Genomic DNA, 13187 nt, shown 5'->3' with positions numbered 1-13187 from the left:
AATGAAGGTGAAAGCCAAATAATTTCACAACTGCTTTTTTTGAGTAGGCCGTGAAAATTAATGTTCATCATTGTTGCTTATCAGGAATATGATGTGCCGAGGACCATGGCAATAGAGGTGCGGTTATAAGGCCATGTGGGTAATGGGTATTGGGGTTGAAAGACCACAGACTGTTGAATGTCTATTTTTGAACTTCTAGACGCGTCAATATCGATGTAACAATGTTTATATAAGCAATTCTATACATGTTTTCTGCCATGAACCTTTATACACCCCTAGAAAACATTTTGTAAGAGGTCAACTCTGGTCATAGAGTCCCCAAAAATATGTTTTTGTTGTTTTTTGTAGCTCAGTCTTATGGCTTGGCACAAATAATCCTATGCATGAATTAGACATAATTATGCAATCCCATACCCCTGGTGGCCATGGGGTGCTCAGTAGCGCCACCAACAGTTGACTTTTACCCAAACTTTGATGATTTACTACATTTGTAGTTCACAACTTTTCCCGTTACTGTAACGTAAGAATTTATCTGTTACATTAATTATTTAATAGAATCCGACAATGTTTACGACAAAATGTAATCAGAAAATTCAGAAACATAGTCTATTACGTCACGGGCATTGCGACGCACATAACCAAAACAAACTGACTGAACGACCAAACCGAAGACCTGCCTGCCTGCATATATATATATTTTTTTTAATCATCTAATTTTAATAATAATACGGTGTTGCTAATAGTAGCGTTAAGATTATTTCACTTGCAACTGGCCTGTTCAGTATGGGACAACCCCCATTTCAATAGGAACATTTCCAAGTTTGCAGCTTAATAACACACAAGGGCTATGCATTATTCTTCCCAAAAGATGTCATGGGTCAGCATAATAAAATACAACAATCACTTCAATCATTCTTTGTCCATACTTTTGATGATTAATTGCGAGTGCCTGTAGATTCTAGGCAACATTATTTTTCAACGAACCTGTTTCATCTGCAGCTGATGGGAGTCAGTTATTGTACTCAAGTACAAGTCAAGTAGCCCTCTCGAAAACTACTTGAGAGTAAAGAAGTAACTGGTCAAAGTACTCAGCACTAGTTAAGCATTTGTACATCTCATACATACATAAGGAATCGTTGACTTAACAGCCCATGACTAATGTACTGATGTAGCTCCATCAGGATGCAAATGATTACTTGAAGACAAGGATAGTTTTTTATTAACTAAACTAATAAGCACGCACAAGCACAGTACATTACAGTTTAACAATGTTTAAATCGGAAATCACCAGGTGAAACAATAAATTGTTCTCCCCGCCAATGGTTCTGTAAAAAGCAGAGGGATGGGGCTGAAGAAATGTAACCATAGTTTAAACCATGTTTCGAGGCTATATTCCAGTGGTGTTAATCTCATTCCATGGAGAGCCTAGTGCAGGGGTGTCAAACTCATTCCACGGAGGGCCTAGTGTCTGCAGGTTTTTGGTTTTTCCTTTCAATAAAGCCCTAGACAACCAGGTGTGGGGAGTTCCTAACTAATTAGTGATGTTAATTCATCAATCAAGTATAAGGGAGGAGCGAAAACCCGCAGACACTCGGCCCCGTGGAATGAGTTTGACACCTGTGGCCTAGTGTCTGCTGGTTTTTGTTTTTTCCTTTCAATTAAGACCTAGACAACCAGGTGAGGGGAGTTCCTTACTAATTAGTGACCTTAATTCATCAATCATGGGAGGAGCGAAAACCCACAGACACTCGGCTCACCCGTGGAATGATTTTGACACATGCTCGTGTATGTTTACATTTACTTTGTTTACAAACATTGGAGTAGAACAAAATATATATTTTGGGATCTGATGGGGTACGGCAGTTGAACTATGTTCATGAGGCATTTATAAATTATATTCTTCAAGAATCCAAAAGTGGATGTAGCAACCTCAGCTTGGCCATTTAAAGGGGTGCATTGGACCTGGTCGTGTACCAGGGCAAAAGCAGTAACAGACGAGCGCCCTTCTCAAATCTGTGCCACATGATCACATTGTCAACAAGGAAGAAACATAAAAGTTTATTTTCCATAAAATGTTCAATCTATTTTTCCTTGGGAAGGCAGATAAAGCACATATGCAAAACAAATGGAATCACTTTTCACTCAGTGCAAACTGCACCCACCCAAACGAACACCGTCAGTCTGTGATTAGATTCCTCGTCATCAGAGCTGTAGTGGATGCTTTCATAGATGTCATCTAGGTCCTCTTCCAGGAGGTCACCTATGAAGTTATTTTCTAGGAGGGAGGTGTCTTGGCTCATAGCTTTGCTGTATATCAGTTTGACAGAGGCTTGGTGTCTTCGGAGGCTGCTGACTGTCCTCTGCGCCCAGCTTTGACCTTTGCGCCCAGCTTCTCGACTGATTCAATTGCCAGCCTAACACCAACAATTGTAATGTGGGTAAATACAATGAAATATTCCTTAAATACAATAGCAATTACAGGGTGCCATCATCAATTGTACATATTAATGAAAGTTCCCCTACTTTGCCTGCTTAGGTCAAGTACCACATATGAAGCAAGGTCTTGCACATTGTCCGATTCCTTCTTTAGGCTTTCCCAGTGCTGCTTGACTTCCTTTAGGACAATTAACTCCTCCTCCTTCAGCCGTCTCAGGAGCATCACACGGCCAAAGGCTATTTTATTTGTGAGTAGGTCAGCTGTAAATTCATAAGAATGCAATGTGTATTTGTAACTGTGGCAGTGCTGTCTGTGTTTGCGCAACTGAACAAACACAGATAGCAAAACAGAAACATAGTTATTGTGACACACAAACATACTACTTACTTTGTCCATTCAGCTCCCAAGGCCATGCATGAAGGTCTGCGGAAAGGATCTCATCTGCAGATCGTATTGCTGAATCTGGTACAAGGGTGTTGTACTCCTCTATGGTAGCTGTCAATTTGGCCTTTTCTACCAATATCTTTCTGCGCAGAGGGTGTCTTTTCTTGCATCCATCTGTCATCAAAACAAAAGGAGAATGGAATTATTTGTTAAATTGCATGGCTTTGAAATGAAAGAGAAATGAAGTGAGTGCAATTCAATATTCATGAAATTTAACAAACCTGTCTGACGGTAGAGGTTCTGTTTCCTTTGTTTGATGCTAAGAAAAAGGACTTAAATTGTTCTCTGTAGTACCTGGGGACCATCCATGTTCATATTTGTTTCCTCTGAAATACAATAAATCTATAAATTAACAACGTATCTCCAACGTATCTCCAACGGAGTAGTTGCACTCACTTCCTGGAGGAACATAGGGCCTGTGAAGGTTTCTGTAACAAATGATTTGTTATGTGGGGGGTGAGTGAGCCCCAACCAGGAGAAACAGGGAATGTTTTGTCTGCCTCCTACCCTTCCACCTGTCTGGCTTGATTGCACCTGCCGGTGGAAAACACCCTCTAAGGGTTAGCTCTCAGGGTCATTGGAGTACGCAAGCCTCTCCACTACGTTAAGGTGACAGTCCAGGAGAGTTACATTTAGGATTATTTAGTTTTTGTATTCATTTACCTGTATTAGCCCATTGCTGAACTTCCGTTGTCCAGTTGTACAGAGTCTCATCGCCTACACCCAAATCACTCTGAAAGTTTTTGAGAGTCTGGGTCTCCTCCTGGATTTGCTGTTGTCTGAGAATTATGACAAAAACAAAACAGAATAATTAATTGTTTTAAAATAAATTAAATGCATAGACATAATACTTCTAAAATAAATGTATTGATCCACACAATACACCTTCAAGTATCTTCTGTTCCACCCCATGGCCTGGATGGTTAGCATGTCTGTTCTTGCTAGAAAAGCCAAATAGAACTCCTTATTCCAGATAAGTATTAACATAGCTGAATAGAACAACCTTAAACTAATTGTTTACCTCCTTTGGACATTTGCTTGGAACAGATTGCAGCCTTCGACAATAAGCTGTTCCCTTGTTCCACCCAGAGCTGTGCCAGCTATTTCCTGATTCCGCCCTCCCCACTTAATCTTAATTTACATTAAAAAAAATATTGACTTAATATTGCAATTATGTGAATAACAAACATCTAAATGGGAAGCCTTGTAAAGGACTGAAGCTGGAAATTCTCGTTGAACAGTTTAATAAAGAAAAACTTACCGCGCATTTCAAACGATGTGCCTTTGCATGCATGACAGAAAGAAGTGGCTTCATGTCTAGAAGAGTGGTGAGCTCTGGACAATGAAGGGCAACTTTGGTCAGGTATGGCCAAAATTTGCAGATCACATCCGTACTTATGAATTGTATGTTCCTGCTGCCATACAATTCCTTCTGCAAGAAGTGGGTACGCAAATATCTCTCCACGCATCATGTTGAGGCTCCTTAGAAGTATTCTGTGGCAGCAGACGGCAACTTCGAGTCCCTCTTCATCAAGTTTGTCGTTTGTTTTCCTTGACGACTCTTTAGCTGCTGTCCACTGGGATGCTCCACATACCCCTTTTCCATAACCCTAGACAAGGAAGTAGAAGAGTATAGGTAGAAAAAGAATTGGGGGGGGGAGTGTTGAAGGGACAGTGGTTAGGTTTTTAAAATCTAGCTGAGGGCGCTGAGCTGAGATCAGAAGTTGGAGATTGACTGTAAAAAACAAGCACTTGTAAAGTGTGTTGCATTTCTGAACAGAGGGAGTGGTGTAACGACCCTGGACTTGAAGAGAGAGGATTACCATCTCTCCAAAATGATATGTTTTTATTGGAATAGTGTATAACGAGTCTGCCTTTGGGTCAGATGGCCCGAGGCCAGTCCTATTTCACAGATTAGAAAATACACAGGAAACGTACATGTTTAGTCTTTGTATGGACATAGTTTACAAAGTCAGACACATCCTCATCCTTGCAGATAAATACACCATCAAAGAATCCTTTGTAATCAGTCCTTGAAAGGATATGTGAAATACATTAAATATATGACATGAAATAGCAATCAACTTCAGTAACTGATTGTGGGACACTTGACAATGTTGATAATTCATTCCATTATAAGCTAAAAATGAACTCAACTGCATCTGAAAACGTTCACACAGCAAAAACATGTGTATATGTGCCATTCAGAGGGTGACTGGGCAAGACAAAATATTTAAGTGCTTTTGAAAGGGGTATGGTAGTAGGTGCCAGGTCCCACGGTTTGTGTCAAGAACTGCAACGCTGCTGGGTTTTTCCACGATCATCATTTCCCCGTGTATATCAAGAATGGTCCACAACCCAAAGGACATCCAGCCAACTTGACACAACTGTGGGAAGCATTTGAGTCAACATGGGCCAGCATCCCTGTGGAACGCTGTCGACACCTTGTAGAGTCCATGCCCTGACGAATTGAAGTGCAAAACTGAGGGCTAAAGGGAGTGCAGCTCAATATTAGGAATATTTTGTACACTCAGTGTATTTTGACTACAGAGTAAACTCTCCTCAAAGGCAAATGCTTCCAGCTTCCAAAATTACAAACAGTGGTTACAAAAGGAAAGGCACTGTGTAAACACTCCAATAGTGGATTTGAATGAATTCAACTAAGACTAATTCCATAATGTGGAATGGCAGATTGCTTCATATTAAAGGAAATGTGCAGGAAAAAGCTCTGCCAGAAGTATTTGGACAGTGATGCTAAAATGTCAAGCAACCTGCAAGTAAGCATTTCATTGGATGGTGTTATCATCAGTATCTTGTACATACGACTAATAAAACTTGCAACTAGACATATAGTGCTTTCATTTCGAAACGGTAAATCAGAAAAGACCGAAAATACCCTGAAATAAAAGGTGACATTCTGTACTGTAACCTCATATCAAACATTTGATCTCAAATCCGAAATTCTGGAGATTTGAGCCACATTTAAAAATGTTGCATCACTGTCAAAATAAAGATGTAGTGCAGTATAATTCAGTAATACCATGATGACCCCAGTTTTGAAAGTAAAACAATTTAAACATACCTATTTCTTCATCAATGTTGAAAACTGGAGTGGATTCCAATCCACTGGTCCTCGTCTCTAAAATAAGATATGCAAAAAAGGAAAGGATTAGACTTAAAGGGGCATTCAGAAGTTGATGAAGCCATTTTTGGATTTATATTAATGATATATATACCCATTGATTCTAGAAGATTATAACTTATTAATGCCTCATGAGTTTAATTCAACTGTTGTAACCCATCAGAACCCAAACTGTAAGCTTGTTTTAGTCAATGTTTGCAAACAAAGTAAATGTAAAACAACACTGTATAGCCTTAAAACATGGTTAAACTATTATTTTAATAACATTGATGGTAAGTTATTGCAATAATAGCTCTGTCAATAAATTGAAAGTGGTTACATTTCGCCAACCCCATCACTCAGCTTTTAACCAAGACTGGGGAGGGGAGTGTGCTTTGTTATTGTTTCAACTACTGATTACAGATTTAATAAAAATACAATAAATTAATTACAAGGCCACTGAATAACAAGGAATTGTATAGATTAATATATTCAATCGCTCATCAATACCTGATTCTTCCTCCTCGGTGACTGGCCCAGAAGGTTGCACTAGTCTGGCTCTTGATATGCCCTTGGAGCTGAAAGAATTAGTAATAAAAAGGTTTTTAATTCAAAATATTTGCTGGAGTTCTGACTCTCCTTTCGTTAAGTATGTATTTTCATCAGAGACAGACAACAGAGAAAGGGAAAGGTGGGATCAGACCTGCATGTAATGTATTATGTGCTGTGGGTAGATGGCACTAGACCGGCCTATGGCACAGCAACAAAAGTTTGATATGCTATGATTCAGTATGTTTGAAAGGAAAAAAATCACATCAGGGACCATTAAAATTAAACACCTAGACGGGATGAAACATACCAAGAGAAGTGGATGTAGTTGCCTTCCTGGTTTGAGGAACAATCTGTCCTCTCACATCCCTTTGTATCCATCTGAACCTAATCCCTGGAGCGTTGTTTGTCTTTTTATCTTCCTAAAAAGTGCCTTTCAATTATCATGGCTGGCCAATTAATAATAATAATAGTCTCCCACAAGCATGGCTTGCTTGTGCAGATATGGAGCACAAGCAATAATTTTATTTTCACATAAGGTGAAGTGATTTGTCAGCTGAGGAAAGGCACCTGCAGTAGACCCACGTTCTGTCTCACTCACACAACTAAAATGTGTAGAAGTTCACAAGGATGCTAACAAGTGCACCCTTGTGCCTCATGCTGAATGGGCAATATCATTGATGCTCGTGTTCAGGTCATATCACGGAGTCTACGTTTAAATTCACATTTGTGCCATGTGGGGTCTACTTTTACAAACAAAAAGCATTGATAAATCATAACGCTGTGGTGTTGGGGTTGTGTTGGGAATATTTGTCCACGTATGGGAGCTATAGGGGTTACATTACCGGTTCTGGGTTGAGCTCCTCAGCCAGCCCTTTTGCCTCATTAATGGCCTCGTCCATTTAGGCTTGTGGGTCCTTCTCTTGGTTGAGCTCCTCAGCGTTCTGCCTTTTTAATAGCCTCATCCAGTTGGTTTTAGGGGTCCTCAGAGGCCATACCATCTCAAAAGAAACATAAAGAGACAAGGTCCAATCCTAACACATTCCTTCACATAGTAACCTCCCACCTATGAGAAAAGTTGCATGTCATTGATATGTGTGTGTTTTACTGTCCTGCACGTAACTAAATGTCTTCATCCTCCTCCACACGCAGACTGACTGATCTACAAATCACTTTGTATAACAAATACATATTTATTATTATTACTTGCAGATCAGTCAGTCTGTCACCATTTACCAACAATGCACTATTAGTCTGTCACTTTCTTTTTCATGTTGTTCTATGACATGTGTGCAACTCCAGTCCTTAAAGGCTACAGTATCTACAGGTTTCGATCAATTTAGATCATTGACTAGTTAGGACCTCCTCTCACCTGATTGTCTGTCGTAACAGGATTTCATCAACTCCTTTACGTCCCTCCTAGGGTCCCTCTTAGGGTCCCTCTCTCCTTCTTCCAAGGAGAAGTCACAAGATGAATACAGATTGAGTGGCAATGTGTATTTCTTTGAAGATGCAAAGAGGAAAAAGGGGAATATATAGCCTAATGTATAGGTGGCTAAAATAATACGTGAGAATGATATCCAAATATATGCAAGTAATGCAACAAAAATATCCACACATTCTATGTTGTGTATGCAACTTTCTTTATTCACCTTAGTTACGTAACCTTCCTTACTGGTTTAACACGTTTTTTAAACCAAACACTAACAAACAAAAACATATGTGTATGTATGCTGTATTTCTGACAACAAGGGACGAACTTGCGACCTACCTGTTATCTGTCCAGGGTCTAGACATCTGCTGTGTGCGGAAAATCTATAAACAACAAACGTCACAAGACCGGATGAGGTAATCATTCTTGTTCTTCTTGTAACTTTCCGGTAGGCTAGAAGCTTTCTGGTGTTTTGCTGCTCGTCATAGGTCGACGCAGGTATTGCACTTGATTTATCGTTCCCATAACCGTAGGTGCAGCCAAGTTGAAATACGAAAGCTTTCTAGCTATTTCGCACTGACGGTAATTTGAACACAAGAAAGTTTCTAGTGAAAAGGTGCTTACACTCAGAGCCATGTATTTACACTCAGCCAGCTCATAGTACAATTCCACCCTAGCCTCAGTACGGGTTAACGTTTTGGTTGGCCAACAAAATGTAAGACTACAATGACTGCATACGTTTCCCAAAATGTTATATGAAAAAAATATATATTTTGGTATTGATGGACAATGGCAAGGCTGCTATTGTATTTTCAGTTACATTCTGGTCAATAAAAAGGGTTTACACGTTTGTTTTTTGTAAGAAATACATGGAACTACAACCGAATAAAACACCATTCGCCATCATGCACTGCTTACATTCATTCTATACTGAAAAGTCTGTTCAGAAAAATCGGAAACAGTATTTATACAACGTTTTAATAGGGATAAAAAAATGACAAAATATCTATATATTCATAACGTAAAATAAATAAATAATTAAATACAGGCTATAGCGTCTTTGGTTGTTGCAAAGGCTTGTGTGTTGCCTACTGGTTAAATTAGTGTCTTTCGCACGAATTAAGTAGCACATAAATTTGTGTATTTTCAAATGATTTGAACCACACAAAAATGCACGAAATCTTCTGAAATACATTTTGTACATATATGCGCGAATTGAATGTGAGGTTGGGCTGAACCAGGGGGAGAGGCCTCATCTAACAAAGTCAATTCATCAGGCTTAAGCCATGTTTCATTCAGGCCAATCACATCAAGATTATGATCAGTGATTAGTTCATTTCATTGACTATAAGTAGCCCTATTTTGAGATGTGAGACACCACAATCTCTTTCAATAATGACAGGAATGGAGGAGGTTTTTGTTCCAGTGAGATTGCTAAGGCCATGTTTAGTTTTGCCCAACCTAGATCGAGGCACAGACACGGTCTCAATGGGGATAGCTGACTACACTGACTGTGCTGGTGGCAGACACCACTAAGCTGGCTATCTCATTGTGGAACTAGAGGAGTTGGAGCCCTGTCTATGTTCATAGGCGGCAGGGTGACTTGCCTAGTTAAATGAAGGTAAAATAAAAATAGATTAGATGAGAGCACCCCTCAGCAGGCTTGGTCCCAGAAAGAGGGCCAATTATGTACACATTTTATATTTTGGGAGGGGTAGAAAACAACAGGAAAGGATGAAACAGCGTCTGTGCCACCAGGTAGTAGAGATAGTAGTATAAATCCTCTCTCACAGTCCCCGCAGCCGGACAATTTTCTCATGGCATCTGGATGGAAATGCTGTTGGAATGCTCAACTGGTGTCGCCCATTCAGCCGACAGAAACTTTCAACCGGTTCTCCCCATTTAAGCATCGGGTCGGAGTCAGAGCCCGAGCCTTCTCTGGTCTCTACTCCTCCCGTTACGGGGTCTGAGACGCCGAAGCCTCCCACCATTAACTCTGACAAATTGAAAACCCTAGTCTTTGGCGACTCCAATACCCGCAGTATTAGACTTAAAACGAATCATCCAGCGATCATACACTGTTTACCAGGGGCAGGGCTACCAACGTTAAGGCTAATCTGAAGATGGTGCTGGCTAAGGCTAAAACTGGTGAGTGTAGAGAGTACAGGGATATTGTTATCCACGTCGGCACCAATGATGTTAGGATGAATCAGTCAGAGGTCACCAAGCGCAACATAGCTTCAGCATGCAAATCAGCTAGAAAGATGTGTCGGCATCGAGTAGTTGTCTCTGGCCCCCTCCCAGTTAGGGGGATTGATGAGCTCTACAGAAGAGTCTCACAACTCAATCTCTGGTTGAAAATTGTTTTCTGCCCCTCCCAAAAGATAGAATTTGTAGATAATTGGCCCTCTTTTTGGAACTCACCCACAAACAGGACCAAGCCTGGCCTATTGAGGAGTGACGGACTCCATCCTAGCTGGAGGGGTGCTCTCATCATATCTACAAACATAGACAGGGCTCTTACTCCCATAGCTCCACAATGAGATGGGGTGCAGGCCAGGCAGCAGGCTGTTAGCCAGCCTGCCAGCTTAGTGGCGCCTGCCACTAGCACAGTCAGTGTAGTCAGCTCAGCTATCCCCATTGAGACCGTGTCTGTGCCTCGACCTAGATTGGGCAAAACTAAACATGGCGGTGTTCGCCTTAGCAATCTCACTGGAATAAAGACCTCCTCCATTCCTGCCATTATTGAAAGAGATTGTGATACCTCACATCTCAAAAAGGGCTTATTAATGTGAGATCCATCACTTCCAAGGCAGTTATAGTCAATGAACTAATCACTGATCATAATTTTGATGTGATTGGCCTGACTGGAGCATGGCTTAAGCCTGATTAATTTACTGTGTTAAATGAGGCCTCACCTCCTGGTTACACTAGTGAACATATCGCAAAGGCGGAGGTGTTGCTAACATTTACAATATGTTTCTAACATTTACAATCTTTTGAGCTTCTAGTCATGAAATCTATGCAGTCTACTCAATCACAATAGCTACTGTTTTACTTACGGACTCTTTAAATCTGCGTTTTCCTCCAAAGCTCAGTTGGCCTGAGTCTGCACAACTCTGCCAGGACCTAGGATCAAGGGAGAGACTCAAGTTTTCAAATACTATATCTCTTGACACATTGATGAAAATAATCATGGCCTCTAAACCTTCAAGCTGCATACTGGACCCTTTTCCAACTAAACTACTGAAAGAAAGAGCTGCTTCCTGTGCTTGGCCCTCCTATGTTGTAACATAATAAATGGCTCTCTATCCACCGGATGTGTACCAAACTCACTAAAAGTGGCAGTAATAAAACCTCTCTTGAAAAAGCCAAACCTTGACCCAGAAAATATAAAAAACTATCGGCCTATATCGAATCTTCCATTCCTCTCAAAAAAAATGAAAGATCTTTTGCGCAGCAACTCACTGCCTTCCTGAAGACAAACAATGTATACGAAATGCTTCAGTCTGGTTTTAGACCCCATCATAGCACTGAGACTGCACTTGTGAAGGTGGTAAATGACCTTTTAATGGCGTCAGACTGAGGCTCTGCATCTGTCCTCGTGCTCCTAGACCTTAGTGCTGCCTTTGATACCATCGATCACCACATTCTTTTGGAGAGATTGGAAAACCAAATTGGTCTACACGGACAAGTTCTGGCCTGGTTTAGATCTTATCTGTCGGAAAGATATCAGTTTGTCTCTGTGAATGGTTTGTCCTCTGACAAATCAACTGTACATTTCGGTGTTCCTCAAGGTTCCGTTTTAGGACCACTATTGTTTTCACACTATATTTTTGTCTCTTGGGGATGTCATTCGAAAACATAATGTTAACTTTCACTGCTATGCAGATGACACACAGCTGTACATTTCAATGAAACATGGTGAAGCCCCAAAATTGCCCTCGCTAGAAGCCTGTGTTTCAGACATAAGGAAGTGGATGGCTGAAAACGTTCTACTTTTAAACTCGGACAAATCAGAGATGCTTGTTCTAGGTCCCAAGAAACAAAGAGATCTTCTGTTGAATCTGACAATTAATCTTGATGGTTGTAAAGTCATCTCAAATAAAACTGTGAAGGACCTCGGCGTTACTCTGGACCCTGATCTCTCTTTTGACGAACATATCAAGACTGTTTCAAGGACAGCGTTTTTCCATCTACGTAACATTGCAAAAATCAGAAATGTTCTGTCCAGAAATGATGCAGAACAATGAATCCATGCTTTTGTTACTTCTAGGTTAGACTACTGCAATGCTCTACTTTCCGGCTACCCGGATAAAGCACTAAATAAACTTCAGTTAGTGCTAAATACGGCTGCTAGAATCCTGACTAGAACCCCAAAATTTGATCATATTACTCCAGTGCTAGCCTCCCTACACTGGCTTCCTGTTAAGGCAAGGGCTGATTTCAAGGTTTTACTGCTAACCTACAAAGCATTACATGGGCTTGCTCCTACCTATCTTTCCGATTTGGTCCTGCCGTACATACCTACACATATGCTACGGTCACAAGACGCAGGCCTCCTAATTGTCCCTAGAATTTCTAAGCAAACAGCTGGAGGCAGGACTTTCTCCTATAGATCTCCATTTTTATGGAATGGTCTGACTGCCTATGTGAGAGACGCAGACTTGGTCTCAACCTTTAAGTCTTTACTGAAGACTCATCTCTTCAGTGGGTCATATGATTGAGTGTAGTCTGGCCCAGGAGTGTGAAGGTGAACGGAAAGTCTCTGGAGCAACGAACCATCCTTGCTGTCTCTGCCTGGCCGGTTCCCCTCTCTGCACTTTGATTCTCTCCCTCTAACCCTATTACAGGGGCTGAGTCACTGGCTTACTGGTGCTCTTTCATGCCGTCCCTAGGAGGGGTGCGTCACTTGAGTGGGTTGAGTCACTGACGTGATCTTCCTGTCTGGGTTGGCGCCCCCCCTTGGGTTGTGCCGTGGCGGAGATCTTTTTGGGCTATACTCGGCCTTGTCTCAGGATGGTAAGTTGGTGGTTGAAGATATCCCTCTAGTGGTGTGGGGGCTGTGCTTTGGCAAAGTGGGTGGGGTTATATCCTTTCTGTTTGGCTCTGTCCGGGGGTATCATCGGATTGGGCCACAGTGTCTCCTGACCCCTCCTGTCTCAGCCTCCAGTATTTATGCTGCAGTATGTATCGGGAGCTAG

The 13187-nt window shown here is 41.2% G+C and overlaps 1 long non-coding RNA gene across 6 annotated transcripts; it reads right to left on the bottom strand.

Annotated features, from left to right (window-relative positions):
• Positions 1 to 1192: 1192 nt before the first annotated feature.
• Positions 1193 to 8430, bottom strand: LOC129860781 (uncharacterized). Of its 6 annotated transcripts, none has more exons than XR_008760415.1 (11): positions 8323 to 8429; positions 7924 to 8053; positions 7397 to 7552; positions 6513 to 6580; positions 5964 to 6020; positions 4143 to 4491; positions 3767 to 3822; positions 3545 to 3660; positions 3103 to 3207; positions 2825 to 2995; positions 1193 to 2697 (listed from the first exon to the last, which is right to left on the bottom strand). It is a non-coding gene; the product is annotated as an uncharacterized LOC129860781 (long non-coding RNA). The 6 variants fall into 6 exon arrangements; XR_008760413.1 differs by lacking the exon at positions 3767 to 3822 and having other exon boundaries at positions 1193 to 2414; positions 2524 to 2697; XR_008760414.1 differs by having other exon boundaries at positions 3767 to 4491; positions 8323 to 8430.
• Positions 8431 to 13187: the final 4757 nt, after the last annotated feature.

Source organism: Salvelinus fontinalis, chromosome 1, assembly GCF_029448725.1.
Source record: "Salvelinus fontinalis isolate EN_2023a chromosome 1, ASM2944872v1, whole genome shotgun sequence".
In the NCBI taxonomy this organism is placed as follows: Eukaryota; Metazoa; Chordata; class Actinopteri; order Salmoniformes; family Salmonidae; genus Salvelinus; species Salvelinus fontinalis.
This window is presented reverse-complemented; position numbering and strand designations above follow the sequence as displayed.